We start from the raw sequence: 22,824 nt of genomic DNA, 5'->3' as shown, positions 1-22,824 counted from the left end.
GATGCAACAATAAGAATTGACCATGTGTTTTCACATCAGAACTAGAAATGAAGACATAGCATCAATTGAGAGTTGAATTACATCAATATTCACTTTTCAAAATACTTAACATTCTTTCAATGCAAAAAAGTACATTTAGAATGTAATTATAACTACTAAAAATCAATCTCATCCTCCTTTTTTTTTGGAGACAGAGTCTAGCTCTGTCACTCAGGCTGGAGTGCAGTGGTACGATCTTGGCTCACTGCAACTTCCGCCTCCCAGGCTCAAGCAGTTCTCCTGCCTCAGCCTCCGGAGTAGCTGGAATTACAGGCGCGCACACCCAGCTAATGAATGATCTGTTTTAAGTCTAGATGAGTCTGTAGACTCAATGCTCTGATTCAGCATCTTTTCTGAATGTGTCCATGCCCTATTCCTTTCTCTCTTGAATCCTCCAGTGTTTCCGTAGACTTGATTTTGCTTATTTTTTCCATTTACTGCATTTGTAAAATATCTTTTATTATGAACTCTGGTGTTTTCTAAGCTACAGTTTCTGAACAAATGTTATTCCACATTTATGACATTTGTAGGATTTCTCTACAATACAAATTCTCTGAATTTGAATAAAGTTTAAGCAGCTGATGCAAGATTTCCGTCTAGTATAAAACATATTTCTAATTTTTTTTCCAGAAGAAAGACTCTTTAGTCCTCTGGAAACTTATATTTCATGAAAGGTCTTTCAACAGTCATTACATTTATAATAACTTTATTAAGTCTGAACTCTGATGTAAAGTAAGATGCCAGCAGATACTAACAGCTTTGCCTATTTTTATATTTGTTTATTTTTTTCTCAAGTATGAATGCTTTCATGTACAGTCGGGTGTGAGAACTGGGTGAAGGCTTTGCCACATTCTTCACACTTGTAGGGTTTCTCTCCAGTATGAATTCTCTTATGTACAATAAGGTTTGAGGACTGGGTAAAGTTCTTTCCACATTCGTCACATTTGTAGGGTTTCTCTCCAGTATGGGTTTTCTTATGCTTAGTGAGGTCTGATAACTGCTTAAAGATGTTGCCATATTCTTCACACGTGTAGGGTTTTTCTTCAGAATGAGTTCTCTTGTGATTAGAAAGGCTTGAGCAAGTTCTGAAGACTTTCCCACATTCTTCACACTGGTAGGGTTTCTCTCCGGTGTGAATCCTCCTGTGTTCACTGAGGTGTGAGGACTACGTATACGCTTTCCCACATTCTTCACATTTGTAGGGTTTCTCACCAGTGTGAATCCTCTTATATTTAGTAAGGTCTGAGAACCATTTGAAGATGCTGTCACATTCCTCACATTTGAAAGGTTTCCCTCCAATCTCACATCTCTGATGTTTGGAAAGACTTGGACTTGTGCAATTTTTCACATTTGGAGAGCTTCTCTCCAGCAAGAATCATCTGATGATTAGAAAGCCTTGAGCAAGAGAGAAAGACATTGTCGCACTCTTCACATTTGTGGAATTTTTCCGCAGCACCGTGTTCCTTATGACCAGTAAGGTGGGACAGCTGTTTAAAGGCTTTGCCAAATTCTTCACATTTGTAATGTTCCCCTGCGGTGTAAATTCTGTTTTCAGGAAGGACTGAGCAAGTTTTAAAAACCTTGTCACATTCTTGACATTTGTAAGGTTTCTCTCTAGTGCAAATGTTCTCACGTTCAGTAAAGTGTGAGCATTGGTTAAAGGTTTTGCCACATTCTTTACATTTTGTGGAATTTTTTTCCAGTGTGAATTTCTGATGTTCAGTTAAGAATGAGAACATTTGAAAGGATTTACCACATTCTTTGCATTTGAAAGGCTTCTGTCCAGCATGAATTATATTATATCTATTTAAATTTGAAGAATTGTTAAATATTTAACACATTTATTACATCGAAAGATTTTGCTATGGGTAGTTGATGAACATTGCTTAAGTCTATTGTATCTTCTTTCTGCAATTTACACTCATCTACATTTCCCCAGTCTTTCCTCCAGTGGAAATTGTCAAGGCCACAATTTCCACATCCTCTCCATATTGATTTTGGGAACGCATCTTGTATGCCCTGCTCTGGCAAAAGGTCTTGGGTGATATGAGAAGACATAGCTGAAAAAAATAAATAAATAAAAGTTACCTACTTACTAGACACAGATGAATACACTTTATGAATCTAATCTATAAAATAATACTGAGTACATTAGCAAAACGGCATTAAAAATACCACAGGCCCTACTTTTCTTTATAAACATGTAAATGTAAACATGTATTATCTGAAAAAGATAAAATTATAAAATGATAATATTATAACTGTGTTACAGTTGGGCATTGGGGAATATAGAGTTTCAATGACCAACCTCAGTTCACACTAAAAGAAAATAACATTTTGAAGTAAAATAACTAGATTATCTTATATTTGGGCAGATGCTTAGTGTTCAGAGAAAATTACTGAGTATACATTTCTGCAGACTCCCATTTGAAACCTCTGTAGGAATTGAAATCAGAACACACAACATCTGTTTACAGGACTTCTGGGATTTCTGAACCAAACACCATCACCAGTTCTCTCCCACATCGCAGACACAATGCGAAAAGGGAAGTTAGAAAACATGTCGCATAGAGTTCCTCAAACATAGGCAGGTGCAAGCACGTTCCCAAAAGCAGTGGCACAGCAAGCAGTGAGAACCACACAGGCCCTTACTCGCCAGGAGGAGGACTCTGATTTTCACTGTGACCCTTATAAAGGAAAATCACTAAACAGGAAGCGGAGTCTGTAGAAGGTTTAAGAGAATGAGACAAGATGCTCCTGGGGGCAGCAAGAGAAAGACCCCCGGGCTCTCAGAACCGCCCCTGCCCGCTTTACCTGCTTGGTGGTGCCTCCTGCGGCCGGTTCCTCGGAGCATCCACCTGGGCAGGGCCCACGTCCTCCCCCTCCCCATGCCAGCCTGAAGGCCCCCGGGCAGCCTGGGTTTCTCCTTTTCCTCTGGATCTCCAGGGACTGCGCGGTCCCTGGGGTCCGCTGGCGGGGAATGAATGAGTGAATGAATGAATGAGGAACCGGGTGGCCATCTGGGTCTCAGTATCTGTCTGGGGGCGGGGTGGGGGGCGTCCCCTGATGGACCCGGCTCATCAGAGTCACTCCTGGGGGCTTCCCTTGGGGTTGGCACAAGGCAGGTCCCCCCCATCTCAGGGCTGCTTCCGTGGGGAGGGTCCCCGAGAAGCGGAGCGTGGGCTGGTTTTTAGGGGGTAACCCACGAAGGCTCCGCCTGTTCGCCCGCCCCCCGGCCGTTCTGGGAACCCCTGGGCACCACCCTGGAGCCCCGGCCTGCAGCCTCCTCGGGGCCTCGTCTCCCTCCTCCCGGGGAAGCTGCGGGGCAGGCACCCGGCAGACCGCGGGACCTGACTCCCTCCCCTCCCCTCACGCAGGGGTCGCGGCTCTGGGGGCTCCTGGGGCCGCTGTCAGACCCTCAGCTCTGTGGCCGGGGAGAGGAGCTTTCGGGGCCACAGTCTCAGGGCGGCACAGACGGGGCGGTTCCAAGGCTTCAGCCACAGACGGTGGTTTCCTCTGTTCTGGGGGTGGAGGCCTGAGGTCAGGGAGTCTCAGGGTTTGGTTCCTTCCCAGGCCCCTCCAGGGCTGGGGGCGGGTGTCTCCTTCCCACCCTGGGCCGCCCTCTGTGGGTCTGTGTCTCCTCTCCCCATGGGGACCCCAGTGCGTGGGGATCAGGCCCACCCCGAGGACTTCACTGAAACTGAATGACCTGTTCAATGGCCCCACCTTCAAATCAGGCCCCATCCTGAGGGACTGGGGACCAGGCCTTCCACGCAGGGTAGGGCACACGCTTTAGCCTGTCACACAGGATTCCCTGGGCCCCTAAGCACTGCAGCCGGGGTGGGCTGGAACTGGGTGTGACAGAGAAGGGGATTGTACCTGTTGATATTGGCACAATATCAAGGCACTTCTTGATATTGACTTTAACTCATTTCATCCTCAAGGCAGCTGCGTGTTTTTCGTGTCACAGGCACAGAGGGGTTAAGTATGAATCACTTGCCCGGAATGGCACAGCTGGCAGTGCAGGGATCAGACTAGCCAAGGAGAAGGAACTAAGTCAGGGGTCTTGACCTCGGCCTAAGAACCACAAGTGAGACACCGGGAGAACTGCCGAGGTCTGAACCCGCCTGGAGAACCGTCCTGTGGGGGAGTGAGTTGGGGGTACTCAAGGGTGTGAGCTTTCCTTCTGAGGCGATGAAACGTTCTGTAACTGGTGATGGGTGCACAGCACTGTGAATACACTAAAAGCATTGAATTGTATGCCTTAAGTGGGCAAATTGTGTGGCATATAAATTGTATCTCAACAAAGCTGTTACCAGAAAAAGAAGAGGTATCAGAGAGGTTGGGGAGCGGTGAAGCCATGTTGTGCTGATAGACCGAGGGTTCTGGTGAGATCGAAGCATTGGAGAAAGAGAGCTAGGAAGAGGATGGTGGCTGGAAGCGGGGTGCATGGGACAGAGCCCGGTGGGGTGCCCTGCTGAGAACACGGTCACAGATATCACCACAGGGGTGAGGAGTGGGGAAGGTTCATTTACTTGTGTGCGGAAATCACTGAGAATTAACCTAGAAATTGTGTTGGAAAAAGTAGTCACGAGCCAGAAGCTAAAATCAAGAAGAAATTGGGAAGAGATTGGCAAGGCATACCAGCCTGCACATAACGGAAACAGAGATGGAGGCTCTGGAGAAGACGGAGTGGGATAGGCTGGTGGTGACGGGAAGACATTATCCAACTTCTGGGACCAGTTCCCAAACTGAACGCTTGGACTTGTCAGTGTTCTTACTCGATTCCTTTCTATCCTTACATTTTTTGTGTGTAAAGATGTCCCCAATTCTGAAAGTGAGATCTTTAACTCTCCCTCCATATTCTTTTATTTTTATGATATGTTTTAATTTTTATTTCATGGCTCACTGCAGACTCGATTTTCCAGGCTCAACGTGTTTCCCACCTAAGCCTCCTGAGTAGCTGCAACTACAGGTGTGTGCCAGTATGCCTGGCTAATTTAAAACAATTTTTTTTTTTTTTCTAGAGACGATGTCTTCCTATGTTGCCAAAGCTGGTCTTGAACTCCTGGGCTCAAGTGATCCTCCTGCCTTGGCCTCCCTGGATTACAGGCACTCTCAGATTGCAGGCATGAGCCACTGCCCTGGGCCTGTTTGGTGTTTGACCCTAAATCCCAGCTGCCAACTTGCTGCTGTCTGTTCTTTTCTTTTCCTTTCTATTTATTTTATTTTATTTTATTTTATTTTATTTATTTTTTGCTGTTATCCATCACCCTTTTTATGTTCAACATGTCTCTATCACTTTGTCTTAGGTGAACTACTTGGAAACTGCACACCACAGCCTCGGTTTTCAACAGAGTTCAGTCACCTCTTGAGGGCTGTTCTGATTCTTATCTCGGTAGACCATCTCCTCAAGGATTTCTGCAGGTGAGTACGCTGGTGACACGATGCTGTATTCTTGGGTGAGTACACTGGTGACATGTTGCTGTATTCTTGGGCGAGTATGCTGGTGACATGTTGCTGTATTCTTGGGTGAGTACACTGGTGACAGGTTGCTGTGTGCTTGGGTGAGTAAGCTGGTGACATGATGCTGTATTATTGGGTGAGTATACTGGTGACATGTTGCTGTATTCTTGGGCGAGTACGCTGGTGATGTGATGCTGTATTCTTGGGTGAGTACGCTGGTGACATGTTGCTGTATGCTTGGGCGAGTACGCTGGTGACATGTTGCTGTATTCTTGGGTGAGTACACTGGTGACATGTTGCTGTATTCTTGGGTGAGTATGCTGGTGACATGTTGCTGTATGCTTGGGTGTGTACACTGGTGACATGTTGCTGTATTCTTGGGCGAGTACGCTGGGGACATGCTGCTGTGTTCTTAGGTGAGTACACTGGTGAAACAATGCCCAAGAGCATGGCCAGGAGATTTGAGGAGCAGACACATCTGGTAAGCAGACTTCAGTTTCTTTTCAGTAATGTGCCCCTCTTATGCTCTCCTTGGGGTTTAGCATGCATCCCTTAAACAAAGAAAGCAGCCTCATATAAGCAGTGGTTTGGTGACTAGAGTGCCTCAGTGCGTTATTGCTGCTATAAGAAAATACTTGACCTGGGTAATTGATAAAGAACAGAAATGTACTTCCTCATAGTCCCGAAGGCTAGGAAGTCCAAGATCAAGGTGCTGGTGTCTGGCGTGGGCCTTCTTACTGTGTCTTCACATATTGGAAAGCAGAAGGGCACGAGAGCATGAATATGCTGTCCTCACATGGCACAGAAAAGGATGAAGGCCCTCCCTCAAGTCCTTCTTGCATGCAGCACTAACTCATTCCAAGTACCTTTTGTTAGGCCCCACCTCCCAACACTCTTGCATTGGGGGTGAAGTTTCCAATACATGAATTTTTGGGAACACATGCAGACCATGGCATAAAGGAACCTCTTTCCCCATATGGAGTACAACTGAGCAAGGAACCCAACTGAGAAGCTGGAAGAAGCAGCCTAAGAGGAGTGAACGCTCTGTCTGGGGAAGAGAGAAGACAACAACAGAGAGACTTGTGAGATTTTCAGAAATAATTGAGTAGGGGAAAAGATTCCCCACAAACATCAAGATGAGGATAGATTATTCTTATCTGGATAGGAAAGGAAAGGATATTGTCTGGGTGCACTGGCTCACACCTGCAATCCCAGCACTTTGGGAGGCCAAGGCAGGAGGATCACTGGAGGCCAGGAGTTCAAGACCAGCCAGAGCAACATGGCAAGACCCCCATCTCTACAGAAAGTTTAAAAGTTAGCTGGGTATGGTGACACACGCCTATATTCCCAGCTACCTAGGAGGCCAAGGTGGGAAGATTCCTTAAGCCCAGAAGTTTGAAGCTGGAGTAAGCTGTGATCACGTCACTGCAATCCAGCCCAGGTGACAGAGGAAGACTTATCTAAAAAAAAAAAGTGATCCCCAGTAATATAGTTTGGATGCTTCTTCCAAATCTTATGTTGGTGAGGTCTGCTGGGAGGTGTTTGGATCATGGGTATAGATTTTTCATGAATGGTTTAGCACCATCTCCCTGGTGATGAGGAAGTTCAAGCAAGATCTGGTTGTTTAAAAATGTGTGGCACTCACCGGGCATGGTGGCTTATGCCTGTAATCTCAACGCTTTGGGAGGCTGAGGCCAGCAGATCACCTGAGGTCAGGAGTTCGAGACCAGCCTGACCAATAGGGAGAAACCCCGTCTCTACTAAAAACCCAAAATTAGCCAGGCGTGGTGGCACATGCCTGTAATCCCAGCTATTCGGGAGGCTGAGGCAGGAGAATCACTTGAATCCGGGAAGCAGAGGTTGTGGTGAGCCAAGAGCATGCCATTGTACTCCAGCCTGGACGACAAGAGCACAACTCCATCTCAAAAAAAAAAAAAAACAACAAATGTGTGGCACCTGTCCCTCCACCGGCTCTGTCTTTCTCAGCTGTCACCATGTGCCATGCCTGCTCCCGCTTTGCCTTCCACCATGAGTAAAAGCCCCCTGAGGGCCTCACCAGAAGCTGGGCAGATGTTGGTGCCGTGCTTGTACAACTTGCAGAACTATGAGCCAATTAAACCTTTTTTCTTTATAAATTACCCAGTCTCCGGTATTTCTTTATAGCAACACAAAAAAGAGCCTAATACAGAAAATTGTACCAGGAGTGAGATGTTGCTACAAAGACACCTGAAAATGTGGAGGTGACTTTGGAACTGGATAATGGCCAGAGACTGGAAGCTTTTGGAGGGCTCAGAAGAAGAAAGAAAGATGAGGAAAAGGTTGGAACTCCTTTGAGACTGGTTAAATGGTTGTGTCCGAAATAATTACAGTGATAAGAGCCATGAAGTCCAGCCTGATGAGGTCTCAGGGAAATGAGGAACTTACAGAAAGCTAAAACAAAGGTCACATGTGTTATAACTTGACAGCGAGCTTGACTGTATTGTGTTTCATGCCCTAGGGTGCTCTGAAACTTTCTACTTAGGAGTGGTGACTTAGGATATCTGGTGGAAGAAATTTCTAAGCAGCACAACATTCAAGTTGTGGCCTGACTGAATCTAACGTCGTACTCTCACATGCAAGAGCACATACACGAATTAAAGTTGGAATTTATATTTAAAAGGGAATCAAAGTGTAAAAGTTTGGAAAGTCTGCAGCATGGCCATGTGGCAGAGAATGAAAAAGCATTATCAGGAGAGTAATCCAAGCAGGCTACAGAGCAACCACCTGCTAGAGATATTAGCATGACTCAAAGCAAACAAAACACAACCCAAGTGCTAATAGCCAACACAATGGGAAAAGACTTCAGACGCATTTCAAAGGTGTTTGAGACAGCCCCTCTCATCACTGACCTAGAGACCTAGGAGGACTGCATGGTTTCAGGGGCTCAGCCCAGGCCCTCACTGCCCTGCACAGCCTTGGAGCACTGCTCCCCACACATAGGCTGCTCCAGCTCTAGCCTCAGCTCAAAAGACCCCAAAGATAACTCTGGCTTCAGAGGATGCAAGCCATAAGCCTTGGTAGCTCCCATGTGGTGTTAAGCCTGTAGATGTGTAGAGTGCAAGAGTGAAGGAGGCTTGCGATCCTCTACCTAGATTGCAGAGGATTTATGAGAAAACCTGGGCACTCAGGCAAAAGCCTGATGCAGGGGCAGAGCCCACACAGAGGGTATATACTAGGGCAGTGAAGAGGGGAAACGTGGGGCAGGAGGCCCACATAGAGTCCCCACTGGGGCACTGCTTAATTGAGCTGTGGGAAGGAGGACACCATCCTCCAGGCCCCAGAATGGTGGAGCCACTGGCAGCTTACATCTTGAGCATGGAGAAGCTGCAGGCACCCAACTCCAACCCATGAGAGCAGCTGCAGGGGTGAACCCTGCAAAGTCACGAGGGTGGAGTTCCTCAAGGCCTTAGGAGCCCACCGCTCACCCCAGTGTACCCTGGATGTGGGACAGGGAGTCCAAGGACATTACTCTGGAGCTTTAAGATTTAATGGCTGCCCTGTTGGATTGCAGACATGCATGGGGTCTGTAGCCCCCTCCTTTTGGCTGATTTCTCCCTTTTGGAAAAGGAATGTTTACCCAGTGCCTCTACCCTCATTGTATCTTGAAAGTAAATAATGTGTTTTGGTTTTCACAGGTTCATAGGTGGAAGGAACTTGGACTTTGGACTCGATGTTGGAATCAGTCAAGACATTGGGAGGACTGTTGGGAAGAGATGATTCTATTTTGCAATGCGAGGACATGAGATTTAGGGGTCGGGGTATAATGATATAGTTGGGATGTTCCCTCCAAATCTCTTGTCGAAATGTAATCCCCAGTGTTGAAGGAGGGGCCTGCGGGGAGGTGTTTGGATCATGGGGGTGGATCCCTCATGATGGGCTTAGCATCATCCCCTTGGCGATGAGTGGGTTCACTCAGATCTGGTTGTTCACAAGTGTGCGGTCCCTCCTCACCCCTTGCTCCCACTCCCACCATGTGGCGTGCCTGCTCCTGCTTTGCCTTCCACCATGAGGAAAAGCTCCCTGAGGGCCTCCCTAAAAGCCGAGCAGAGGTGGGTGCCACGCTTGTGCAGCCTGCAGAACCATGAGCCATTCTAACCTCTTTCCTTTATAAATTACCCAGCCTCCAGTATTTCTTTAGAACAATGCAAAACTGAGAATGGCATGACTAAAATAAAAAGACCATGGATAACTTTTGAAATCTAAAAAGGTAAAATTAATATTATCTGGGGGAGTCAACACAGGAAAGATGAGAGCACTTGGGCAGAGGCTGTTGACCACTGGTCACATGTGGTCAGCGGAGAGCAGGTGACCAGCACCCTGGGGCTTTGTGGGAAGCACCAGACAGCCTGGAGCTGAGGTTTTAATTGTAGGAGCCAAAACAAATGGGGAAAAAGACAAATTTAGCACACAAAGAAAGTAGATGTTCAACTGAGCCAGGAGGAAGTCACTAGCGAAGAGGGAAAAAACAGAGCTCTGGAAAAATAGTGTAAACAGTCACAAGGAAGGGACCCTGTATCATGCCTGACCTCTGGACAGGTATATAAAGAGCCCAGCCTCAGGGAGCGCCACACCTGCACCTCCCTCTCACCTGCTCCTCTACCTGCTCTATTCTCAATCCACCAGAACCATGGGCTGCTGTGGCTGTTCCGGAGGCTGTGGCTCTGGCTGTGGGGGCTGTGGCTCCGGCTGTGGGGGCTGTGGTTCTGGCTGTGGGGGCTGTGGCTCCAGCTGTTGTGTGCCTGTCTGCTGCTGCAAGCCTGTGTGCTGCTGTGTGCCAGCCTGTTCCTGTTCCGGCTGTGGCTCCTGTGGGGGCTCCAATGGGGGCTGTGGCTCCTGTGGGGGCTCCAAGGGGGGCTGTGGCTCCTGTGGGGGCTCCAAGGGGGGCTGTGGCTCTTGTGGGGGCTCCAAGGGGGGCTGTGGCTCTTGTGGGGGTTCTAAGGGGATCTGTGGTTCTTGTGGTTGCTCCCAGCACAGTTGCTGCAAGCCCTGCTGCTGCTCCTCAGGCTGTGGGTCATCCTGCTGCCAGTCCAGCTGCTGCAAACCCTGCTGCTCCTCAGGCTGTGGATCATCCTGCTCCCAGTCCAGCTGCTGCAAGCCCTGCTGCTCCTCAGGCTGTGGGTCATCCTGCTGCCAGTCCAGCTGCTGAAAACCCTGCTGCTCGCAGTCTAGCTGCTGTGTCCCCGTGTGCTGCCAGTGCAAGATCTGAGGCTCTGGACTTAGGCCTCATGTGAGTCCTGCTAACCCCATATTCTGAAGCTGTGATCTGTCCTTCATCGTTGAGCCCCAAACCACTGCCCAGAGTCCATTCCTCACTACAAGATGAAGCCATATCTGGCTGCCTTTTCCTAAGGAGAGTCCACCCTAATCAATGTCCATTGTCTCTCCTAACAAATTCTCTTCCCAAGTCAACTGCAACTGCAGTTGAATCACCCCCCTCGCCTGCTAGCCTCGCCTTTGCTTGTCTATTCAGAGGCCTGAGCTCCTGAACCCACTTGCAGTCCTGTCTTTTCCAGCTGGAAGCAGCTGGGCATGAGCGTCCCACCTGCAACAAGGTGGGTGTTTAAGAGGCTTCCTTGGAGTCCCTTTGCATGTCCAACACTCTGCTTTATCTTAAACGAAAAGTTGCAAACTAATAAAAATACCATGCCGACAAACTGAAACACGTATCTTGCTGACTTCTCTGTTGTTCGGCGTCATTACTATGGCTATAGCTATTGTTTTCTTTTTCTTGTATTTCGGACTGTGTGGGTCTGATGGTGATGTTGGTGGAAGGTGCTAGGATGGGGCTGGCTGTCTCCCCTGCCTCTCATCCCCTTCCCGGCTGACCCCTCTTTTCTCAGATCCCTTCTCTTCCTAGATCTTTCCAGCTATTGATCTGATGGAGACAGGACTGTTCCTCAGACCAGGGCCACAGAAGCAGAAGAGGCTACTGAAACCTCTGGGGGGTTCAGACTTGCCTCCTTTCCCTGGTCCAGACCTCTACCATCTTCCTTTGGGAAGTTTTTGTACCCAACTTACTCTGATTGCCTTTGTTGTTACACAGCCCATTACCTCTGTAAATAAACAGTCCTAACACCAAGCCAATATTGCCTTTTAAGAATTCTGAAAGGGCTGAGTGTGGTAGCTCACGCCTATAATCCCAGCATTTTGGGAGGCCGAGGCAGGTGGATCATTTGAGGTTAGGAGTTCGAGGTCTGCCTGGCCAACATGGTGAAACACTGTCTCTACTAAAAATATAAAAATTAGCTGAGTGTGGTGGCATGTGCCTGTAATCCCAGCTACTTGGGAGGCTGAGGCAGGAGAATGGCTTGAACCTGGGAGGTGGAGGTTGCGGTAAGTCGAGATTGCGCCACTGCACTCCATTCTGGGCGACAGAGGAAGACTCTGTAAAAAAAAAAAAAAAAAAAAAAAAGACAATATTAATAGAATTGAATTATTTCAAGTTATTTGGAAACACAGCAATTTATTGGTGGGATATGTCCTAAGCATAGAAAGAACACAAAAATAAAATTCCTAAGCTGTTTTTAGAAGTCATGGTGGCAGTGGTAGTATGGTTGATATCCTGCTGTGAATGTTGTATGGAAAAAGCAAATGCATTAATTAGGTTGGTATCAGAACTGGAATTTTTGGTGTGGAACTGATGAGGTTAAGTAAAAACCTTGTCATCCTGAATTTGAATTAGACATATCGATATGAAATCATGATGTATTTTATCCAAATAAAAACAGTTTCCTCCTCCACTGAAAGACTCAGAAACAATGAGCCATCCTGTAGCAGTGAACACGCCCAGCACCAAGACTGTTGTCTTCAAATGCTGTTTATTGTATCTCCCTGGAACCTGGCTTCTCTGGTGAATGGGCTGGAAGTGAACAAGATGAATCTAGAACATCTTGTCATCCCAGAAAGCAGAGATGATAACTAAGACTAATGCAGTTACATCAAAAGAACTAAAGAGTCAGCTGGGCAAGGTGGCTCACGCCTGTAATCCTAGCACATTGGGGGGCTGAGGCAAGTGGATCACTTGAGGTCAGGAGTTGGAGACCAGCCTGACCAACATGGTGAAACCCTGTCTCTACTAAATACAAGAAATTAGCCAGGTGTGGTGGTGCATGCCTGCAATCCCAGCTACTTGGGAGGCTGAGGCAGGAGAATCCTTTGAACCTGGGAGGCAAAGATTGCAGTGAGCTGAGATGGTGCCATTGCACTCCAGCCTGAGTGGCAAGAGCCAAACTCTGTGTAAAAAAAAAAAAAAAAAGATAAGAGGCAAACCTGGAGAAACTCTCTGTAGACAGACTTAGGACAATCTGAACACCAATTTCTTAACTGGACTGATACACATCAAGTATGTTTAAACTAGGAGTAAGTAATCATACACAAAAAAATAATAATACAGATACTATGCAAACTGTAAAACTTAGTTGCCTGTAGAGGATTCTAGGAATCAATGCATTATTTTGAAGATGACTAAGTAAAGGAAAATAATCAGGCACTTATTCTATCTCTGATAGACAAACTTTATCTTATGGCAACAAAATTAGAGGAAGTATTCCAGTTTATAAATAAAGAAGAAATCATAGAATTAGAAACTTAGCATTTTGTAACCCCTAATGAAATAATGGGACTACCAGATTTACTGCATGCAGCCAAATCAGTGGAAAATTTATAGCCTTAAATGCATATGTTAGAGTAAAAAATAAAAGTTTAAGCTCATTTAGCCAAAAACCTATCTATAAGACTGGCAGTGTTGCCACACAGAGCACAGAACGGGGTGGTAATTAGGGCTCTTTATAGGCATCCTGGTTCTCCTCTCCTTCTGGGAACAGGTCAGACGGCAGGTGGTAGAGTGGCCCTTCCATGAGCCCTTTCTAAGGCAGGTGTGACCACGTGATTTGCTTGCCTCAGTGGGAAGAAGTTTGAAGCACCTGCTGCAGTTTTCTGAATTCTCTGTTTCTTCTCCTACCATGACCACTAATGTTCCAAGCAGTGGCTGCTGCTTCCGACTGAGTTCCAGAGTGACGAAGCACAGAGCAGAGTCACCAGCTGACGTGCAGTGGCCTGCGAGGTGAACAAGAAGCAAGCCTGTGTCATGTGAAGTCACTGAAACGTGGGGGTGGCTTGTTTGGGCAGCATAATTGGTCCATCCTGGCTGACCCAGAAACCAACCAGAACAAAAACATAGCATTGAGACCTTGGTTTATTGGTCAGGAGGTGGGTGGAAAGGAAAGTTATCAGAGGCGAGAAAGGTAGTTGTTATGTATTTGGTAAGACTGTCCCAGATCGTGTATCCCTGAGGGAAGAGTTCAGAAAACACAAGGCCCCTCCTGCGTGGGTTGTTGTGGCTGCATTTATCAAAGCATTACAAGAACAGGGTGAGCTCGAAAGAACCGGCTGGTTTTGCCAGCCAGGAGGAGAGTTCTAGAAAACCTGGAGAAATCTGGGGAGCTACAGAGTTCTCAGTTCTGCCTGGTAAATGATAACACTTAGAAGGCCTTTGAGCAGCAAAGGACAATTAAAGCTGAAGTGAAAGGAACCCTCTTTAAGGGTACACTTTGATGAGATTCCATGAGGGCGGACCACACTGCAGGTAGGGAGTTGGTGGCTGCATCCAGCCTGGCCAGTGGGGCAGGAGGGGCTGCTGTGGGGTCAGTGGGTCCAGAAGAAAATGCCGGAAACTTCTCCCTCCATGGCTCACTGGGCGTTCTCTTTGCTTGGCCTGTGGCTCCCGTGGGTAAATTCATGTCTTGGTATGTGATGAAGAGATTTCTCTGGGGAAGAGGGGGAGGTGTTTGGCCCAGGAAGGACCCAGTGACCTGCAGATCAAAGACGGCCTCCCTACCTCAGTAATGGGCACCAGAGAAAAGCCTGCTGCCAGCCGTCCATTGGAAATAGACCCAACAGAACCAATGCTGTCTATGCTTGGGGTGTAGGGGGTAGAAAAGAAAGCAAAAGAAAACCAAAACCTTCCTTAATAATGAACAGATGACACGTGATAGTTAGCAAGATGTAGGACATAGTTGTAACTCTCCGTGAAATCAACAAAGAGAAAATCGAGCGTTGGATATTTCATGCATAATTTTTTTATAAAATCATAGGATTGCCTGCTGCAACATCCTTCATTTCACAGTTGACCATTACAGAATGATGCTGAAGGGAATCACATTGCAAAAACAACTGAGCTCCTTCTCATCCTTCACGAACGCCTCTCTTTGAGGTCAACTTACCTGTTGGGAAGCCCCTATCTTTTCTCCTTGGCCAGCTTCTCTTTCAGGGTGAACTGCCTGATCTTCACTGCGGTGGCCTTGCCTGGCTCCCACCAGAGGTTCTCCAACGTCACTTTCATCGACATCACAGAATCCTACATTTCTTTTTTTTGCCAGCATTGCAATTTTACTTACAATTTGCATTGTAAATACGACTATGGAAAATTTATTTAGGAGAGCTGGTTCTGCAAAGACATGGAAGAGATCTGGGAGGGGGTGTATGGGAATAAGTGATATTGTTGAGTAAATGAGCTGCTTGAGTGGAGAACACTTTCAGAAGTGGTCAGCCTGGGCTGGGCATGGTGGCTCACTCCTGTAATCCCAGTTCTTTGGGAGGTTAAGGAAGTAGGAACACTTTAGCTCAGGAGCTCAAGATCAGCCTGGGTGACATACAAGACCCCGTCTCTACAGAAAAATAGAAAAAATTAGCTGAGCATGGTGGTGCACACCTGCAGTCCCAGCTAATGGGGAGGCTGAGGTGGAAGAATCTCTTGAGCCTGGGAGGTTGAGGCTGCAGTGAGCTATGATTGTACCACCACACTCCAGCCTGGGTGACAGAGTGAGACCCTGTCTCAAATAAATAAATAAAAGACATAGTCAGCTTGTTTACTTGTTTATTATTATTTTCTTTTTTTCTTTCTTCTTCCTCTTTTTTTTTTTCCAACAGAGGTAGAGTCTCACTGTGTTGCCCAGGCTGGTCTTGAACTCCTGGGCTCAAGGGATCCTCCTGCCTCAGTCTCTCGAGTAGTTGGTGCTACAGGCATGCACCACTGCTGCTAGTGAATATTTTCAAAACCTGATGGTTTCCCACCCCCCAGGAATCTTGGATAATGAGTGTAGGGAGACCCTGCATGGAGCCTAGAGATGCTGGCTGGGTGTGGAGTGGTCACCAAGGGACCATCTTAGCAGGAATCTCTGGTCAGAGTGATCGGGGAACCAGACTCAGTCCTGAAGCAAGCAGGGGACACCTTCAGCTCATGGACAGCAGACTGTGGAGCTGCTCAGCCTCTGTAATTATATAGTCCAATTCTTCAGAGTCATCTATGTATGTATGTATGTATGTATCTATCTATCTATCTATCTATCTATCATCTATGTACCTCCGTATCCATCTACGTTTTTGTTGTTGAGATGATCAAGTTGGTTCTAAAATTTCGTTGGAAAAGCAAAGGAATTGAAAAAAAAGAAAGCAATCTTTAAAAGGAAGAATGAAGTTGAAGTCTCACAATACTTGTCTTCAAAATCTCCCATAATGTCACAGTGACGCTGTGTTTGCATTAGGAAGCAGCATACAGACTGCAGAGCAGGACACAGGAAAAAACTTGCCATAGTGTCGGCTGATTCTCATTAAAAACACCATGATTCCAGTGGGATAAGGATGGTTTGTTTGTTTATTTATTTATTTATTTATTTATTTATTTATTTAATTTATTTTTGAGATGGAGTTTTGCTCTTGTTGCCCAGGCTGGAGTGCAATGGCATGATCTTGGCTCACTGAAACCTCCACTTCCCAGGTCCAAGCGATTCTCCTGCCTCAGTTTCCTGAGTAGCTGGGATTACAGTCATGTGCTACCACGCCCAGCTAATTTTGTATTTTTAGAAGAGACAGGGGCTTCTCCATGTTGGTCAGGCTGGTCTCGAACTCATGACCTCATGTGGCTTCCCAAAGTGCTGCTATTACAAGAGAACCACCTTTGTTTGTTTGTTTGTTTTGAGACGGAGTCTTGCTTTGTCACCCAAGCTGGAGTGCAGTGCCACAATCTCGGCTCACTGCAACCTCTGCCTCCTGGGTTCAAGCGATCCTCCTGCCTCAGCCTTCTGAGTAGCTGGGATTACAGGTGTCCACCACCATGCCCAGCTAATTTTTGTATTTTTAGTAGAGATGGGGTTTCGCCACGTTGGCCAGGCTGATCTCGAACTCTTTACCTCACATTATCTTCCCTCCTCGGCCTCCCAGAGTGCCTGGATTACAGGCATGAGCCACTGCGCCTGGCCACGATGGTCTTTTTATCAAATGCTGCTGAAACAATTGGATGAAAATGTGAAAAAATGGATCTCAACTCCTACCTCACATTACACACAAAAATTAGCTTAAGATCCATCATAGAACTAAATATAGAAACCAAAACTCTAATGCTTCTAGAGGAAAAGCTAGGAAAGAGAGTTTTCTTTTTTTTTTTTTTTTTGAGACAGAGTCTTACTCTGTCGCCCAGGCTGGAGTGCAGTGGCACAATCTCGGTTCACTGCAAGCTCCGCCTCCTGGGTTCACACCATTCTCCTGCCTCAGCCTCCTGAGTAGCTGGGACTGGAGGCCACCACGCCTGGGTAATTTTTTGTATTTTTAGTAGAGATGGGGTTTCACTGTGTTAATCAGGATGGTCTCGATCTCCTGACCTCGTGATCCGACCGCCTCAGCCTTCCAAAGTGCTGGGATTACAGGCGTGAGCCACCGTGCCCAGCAGAAAGAGAGTTTTCAAAAAGGTCACAAGAAAGCACTAACTGTCAAAGAAAAAAATGTTAAATTGCACTTCAAAATCAAAAACATTTCCCTATAAAAAGAAGTTCAGATAATAAGGCAAATCAAATACTGGAAAATTATGTATTATATTTTACACATACATATATATTATATACACACATATGTAGGGAAAAGAAAGAGATCAGACTGTTACTTTGTCTGTATAGAAAAGGAAGACATAAAAAACTGCATTTTGACCTGTACCCTGAACAATTGCTTTCCCCTGAGATGCTGTTAATCTGTAATTTTGCCCCAACCTTGAGCTCACAAAAACATGTGTTGTATGGAATCAAGGTTTAAGAGATCTAGGGCTGTGCAGCATGTGCCGTGTTAACAAAATGTTTACAGGCAGTATGCTTGGGAAAAGTCATCGCCATTCTCCAGTCTCAATAAACCAGGGGCGCAATGCACTGCGGAAAGCTGCAGGCACCTCTGCCCTGGAAAGCCGGGTATTGTCCGAGGTTTCTCCCCATGTCATAGTCTGAAATATGGCCTCGTGGGATGGGAAAGACCTGACCGTCCCCCAGCCGGACACTCATGAAGGGTCTGTGCTGAGGAGGATGAGTAAAAGAGGACGGCCTCTTGCAGTTGAGATAGAGGAAGGCCACTGTCTCCTGCCCGCCTCTGGGAACTGAATGTCTCGGTATAAAACCTGATTGTCCATTTGTTCAGTTCTGAGATAGGAGAAAAGCTGCCCTGTGGCAAGAGGCGAGACATGTTGGCAGCAACGCTGCTTTGTTACTCTTTACTCCACTGAGATGTTTGGTGGAGAAAAGCGTAAATCTGGCCCACGTGCACATCCAGGCGTAGTACCTTCCCTTGAACTTACTTGCAGCACAGATTCCTTTGCTCACATGTTTTCTTGCTGACCTTCTCCCCACTATCACCCTGCTCTCCTGCCGCATTCTTCTTGCTGAGATAGTGAGAATAGTAATCAATAAATACTGAGGGAACTCAGAGACCGGTGCCGGTGCAGGTCCTCCATATGCTGATTGCCGGTCCCCTGGGCCCACTGTTCTTTCTCTATACTTTGTCTCTGTGTCTTATTTCTTTTCTCAGTGTCTCATCTCACCTGACGAGAGATACCCACAGGTGTGGAGGGGCTGGCCCCCTTCACACATATATACATGTATATAAAACACATGTGTAAATATATATACATATGTATGGCAAAGCATTTCATTCACATATTCTTGATATCGAATTTATGAAGAGTTCCAGTAAGTCAATAACAAAAAGACAAAAAAAAAAAAAATGATAAAATGGGCAAACAATTTTAACAAGACCTTTTAACAAGAAAGATGTGAAAATGGCCAGTGCAAGAAAGGATCCTTGCGAACATTAGTCATCAGAGAAACACAGGTCAAAATCCACATGAGATGCGATTGTACCCCCATGCGATGCCTCACATTTGAAATGCCGCCGGGCGGTACTGACAGGCCTGGTGCAGCTGACAGTCCCAGGCATCGCTGGGGAGGGGAAAGCAACACGAGCGTTTGGACAGCTGTCCGTTTCTTAGCAAGTTAAACATACACTACTCTATGGTCTAGCAAGGCCAGTGCTCAATATTTAACCAAAAGATTAAAACTAAAAACATGAGTACGGAAGGACTGGAAGGCATGTTTATGTGTCATTCATCATAGCCCCAAACTGCGAACAATTCAAATATCTATGAACGTGAGAATGGGGGAACGCAGTGGAGAGTATTTTTACACGAAACACTACGCAGTGATTAAAAAAGAAGAATAAGACTAGGCGTGGTGGCTCATGCCTGTAATCCCGGCACATTGGGAGGCTGAGGCAGGTGGATCGCCTGAGCCCAGGAGGTCGAGGCTGCAGTGAGCCATGAGGGCACCACTCTGCACTCCAGCCTGGGTGACAGAGCAAGACCCTGTTTCAAAAAAAAAAAAAGAAAAAAGAAAGAAAAAAGAAGAAGAAGAAGAGCAAATCATTGACACACAGAATAACATCGTGAGGGAAAAAAACCAGAGTACATTTTTAATGATTTCATTTCTGCGACATTCAACAGTGGGCAGAACCGGTCAGCAGAGCTGTGCCTGTAGTGATGGGTGGGAAGGGAAGGCCGTGAAAGTGAACCTTCTGGGGGTGGAGCAGTTGGTCATGGTTGGGGTGATGGGCACACAAGTATGTGTTTAGCGGAACTCATGGAACTGCACACTCAAAATACGTTCAGAGCCCAGGAGGCCAAGGCTGCAGTGAGCCAGGATCTCACCACTGCCCTCCAGTCTAGGCGACAGAATGAGACACTGTCTCAAAAAAAAAAAAAAAAAATGCAGTGCAGGCGCGGTGGGTCAGGCCTGTAATCCCAACACTTTGGGAGGCCGGGGCAGGTGGATCACTTGAGGTCAGGTGTTCGAGACCAGCCTGGCCAACATGGTGAAATGCCATTTCTACTAAAAATACAAAAATTAGTTAGACATGGTGGCACACACCTGTAATCCCAGCTACTCAGGAGGCTGAGGCAGGAGAATCGCTTGAACTTGGGAGGCAGAGGTTGCACTGAGCTGAGATTATGCTGCTGCACTCCAGCCTGGACAACAGAGTGAAACTCAGTCTCAAAAAAAAAAAAAAAAAGCATTTCACTGCATGTAAATTTTACCTCAATACAAAATTAAAAGTAATCTTTTGGAAAATAAAAGTGCATTAGAGAGGGTGGCTAGTCAAAATTTTTGTAGCCTTCAAGGAGAGTAAATTTGAAGCATATCTGTCGATTTGTGGAATTTTTACAAAGACTTAATTGAGGAAAACTCGAAAGCATTAGGAAGGGTCTCGTTCCTCTGTTCCCTCTGTGAGCCCAGCTTCCCTGAAGGGAACGTGGGTCTAATCTGTGTCATTAGGAGTGAGCTGATTACAGGAGGAAGAGGTAAGAAAGACAAAGGAGAACCAGGGCCACACTAAAATCCATGCTCTTCGACACTTTGTTTTACAAATTTGACAAAATATTTATACTGGAAATTTTTAAGTGATGGAACCTATAGACAGCCTTTTCTTTCAGCTTATTTTTTTAATTTTTACTTTATTTTATTTTATTTTATTTTATTTTATTTTTTACAAAATGACCACCGTTGACATAAACACCAATGCCAGGGGGTGGAGGGTCTGCATCAGTGAGGAGAGCCCTGAGCGCCAAGGACAATGTCCACCCACCAGCCAAGCCACCACTGCCTCCCAGACTCCTAGGACACCCGCTGGAGAGGGAGCCCAGTGTCTTCTAACAAAGGGAAACACCTATGAGGAAGAGGCCAAATTTAGAAACCAAGGAAAGTAGAGCTTGGCTTGAGCTGATGGCGGCTCATAGGACGGTGAAGAGATTAAAAATAACACTTGTGCATGTGAAACAACAGAAACAACAACAGAAGTATTCATGTGATCAGTACAAACACCTGGGCAGGAATATAAAGAGCCGGGGCTCAGGGAGCTCCACACCTGCACCTGCCACCTGCCTCTCACCTGCTCCTCTACCTGCTCCACCCTCAATCCACCAGAACCATGGGCTGCTGTGGCTGCTCCGGAGGCTGTGGCTCCGGCTGTGGGGGCTGTGGCTCCAGCTGCGGGGGCTGTGGCTCCAGCTGCTGTGTGCCCGTCTGCTGCTGCAAGCCCGTGTGCTGCTGTGTGCCAGCCTGTTCCTGCTCCAGTTGTGGCTCCTGTGGGGGCTCCAAGGGGGGCTGTGGCTCTTGTGGGAGCTGCAAAGGGGGCTGTGGCTCCTGTGGGGGCTCCAAGGGGGGCTGTGGCTCCTGTGGAGGCTCCAAGGGGGGCTGTGGCTCCTGTGGGGGCTCCAAGGGGGGCTGTACCTCCTGTGGGGGCTCCAAGGGGAGCTGTGGCTCCAGCTGTGGGGGCTGTGGCCCCAGCTGCTGTGTGCCCCTCTGCTGCTGCTCTAGCTGTGGCTCTTGTGGGGGCTCCAAGGGGGGCTGTGGCTCTTGTGGGGGCTCCAAAGGAGGCTGTGGCTGTGGCTCTTGTGGTGGCTCTAAGGGGATCTGTGATTCTTGTGGCTGCTCCCAGTACAGTTGCTGCAAGCCCTGCTGCTCCTCAGGCTGTGGGTCATCCTGCTGCCAGTCCAGCTGCTGTAAGCCCTGCTGCTCCCAGTCCAGCTGCTGCAAGCCCTGCTGCTCTTCAGGCTGTGGGTCATCCTGCTGCCAGTCCAGCTGCTGCAAACCCTGCTGTTCCCAGTCCAGCTGCTGTGTCCCCGTGTGCTACCAGTGCAAGATCTGAGGCTCTGCCCACAAACCTCAGCTGGTCCTACAGATCTGGGCTCTCCAGGAATGACTGCAGCTGTGGCCTGAATTCCTGAAGCATGTCTGTGAGCCTGTCCTCCTCTGGACTAAGGCAGCCTAGTGTTCAGGGCTCAGTACTCAGCCGCTCAGCCTCTGAGGTCATGAGGGCTTCCGGCATGCTGGGTCCTGCCCATCAATTCTCCCGGAATCCCCTTTTCCTTTCCTGACCTCACCACTTCAGCCTTCTCAGGGCTTCAAGATCCCACATCCCTGGGCCCCTCCTATGAGCCTGCTGGAAACATACTGAAACTGGAATCCTCTGACCTGCTGCCACCTCTCCCAGGTCCCTGCAACCTCCTGTCTCCTCCACCCTTCGTCTTCATCCTGCCTGAGCTGCCAGAGCTCCGATTGCTTTTGGAGTTGATCTGGAGGACTCAGAATTATTAGAGATCCCAGGATCCTCTCCTGAGGAGGAGGGGTGCCCAGTCTCCTCTTCTACCTCCGACCTGGCCTGGTTTCTTTGCCCCAGGGCTTCGCCTTGTAAGTACCCGGGCTGGATCTTCTAAATAAATACGATCCATACCTCTCACGAGTTTGCGTTGTGATTCTTTCGTTTCAGCCTCTGTGTGATTAGAGAAATATACAATTTTCACTGAGTTGCACTCCCAGGCATTTGGGAACCCCCTGTTCCCTGCTATGTGAGTTTGCTAGGGCTGCCCCACAAACCATGTGGCTTGAGCAACAGAAGTGGATTGTCTCACAGTCTGGAGGCCAGAATCTGCCATCGAGGTGCCGCAGGGCCGGGTCCTCCTGAGGCCTCTCTCCGTGGCTTACAGATGCTGCCATCCCTGTACCCTCACGTGCTCGTCCCTCTGTGTGTGTCTGCATCCTCATCTCTTTGTATAAGGACACAGATTAGATTAGGGCCCACCCTAATCCATGAGGTCCACATTTTAACTAATCACCCTGTAAAGAGCTATCTCCAAATAAGGTCCCATTCTGAGATACTGCAGTGAGGACTCCAACGTATGAACCAGGGGGCATACCTCAGCCATGGCATCCACTTGGATGGGGGCCTCACCATCTTTCCTATCTTCCAGGACACAGAATTGGGAGGCCCCTTGGGCTTCTTTCTCCCACAAGTCACCAAATCCCACAGCATCTCCTGGAAGACATCCTACAGACATCTCCTTCCTGCCTCCTTGTAACACTTCCCTACGCAGACCTCTGCTTCAGGCACCCACCTGTCCCTTCCCTGCTGCCTCTGTCA

The 22,824-nt window shown here is 47.5% G+C and overlaps 3 pseudogenes across 2 annotated transcripts; all 3 read right to left on the bottom strand.

Moving 5' to 3' along the window:
- Positions 1-725: 725 nt before the first annotated feature.
- LOC112606789 lies at positions 726-2,112 on the bottom strand (annotated as a pseudogene). Its single transcript, XR_003115689.1, has one exon. The product of XR_003115689.1 is annotated as a zinc finger protein 195-like (transcript).
- A 7,250-nt stretch (positions 2,113-9,362) lies between these two features.
- LOC112605556 lies at positions 9,363-11,241 on the bottom strand (annotated as a pseudogene). The gene is made up of 4 exons (XR_003115522.1): positions 11,187-11,241; positions 11,037-11,086; positions 10,561-10,754; positions 9,363-10,443 (listed from the first exon to the last, which is right to left on the bottom strand). The product of XR_003115522.1 is annotated as a CLK4-associating serine/arginine rich protein-like (transcript).
- A 9,278-nt stretch (positions 11,242-20,519) lies between these two features.
- On the bottom strand, positions 20,520-22,609 carry LOC112605555 (annotated as a pseudogene).
- Positions 22,610-22,824: the final 215 nt, after the last annotated feature.

Source organism: Theropithecus gelada, chromosome 14 (genome assembly GCF_003255815.1).
Source record: "Theropithecus gelada isolate Dixy chromosome 14, Tgel_1.0, whole genome shotgun sequence".
NCBI classification, from domain to species: Eukaryota; Metazoa; Chordata; class Mammalia; order Primates; family Cercopithecidae; genus Theropithecus; species Theropithecus gelada.
The sequence above is the reverse complement of the archived record's forward strand: the minus strand, read 5'-3'. Positions and strand labels throughout refer to the sequence as shown.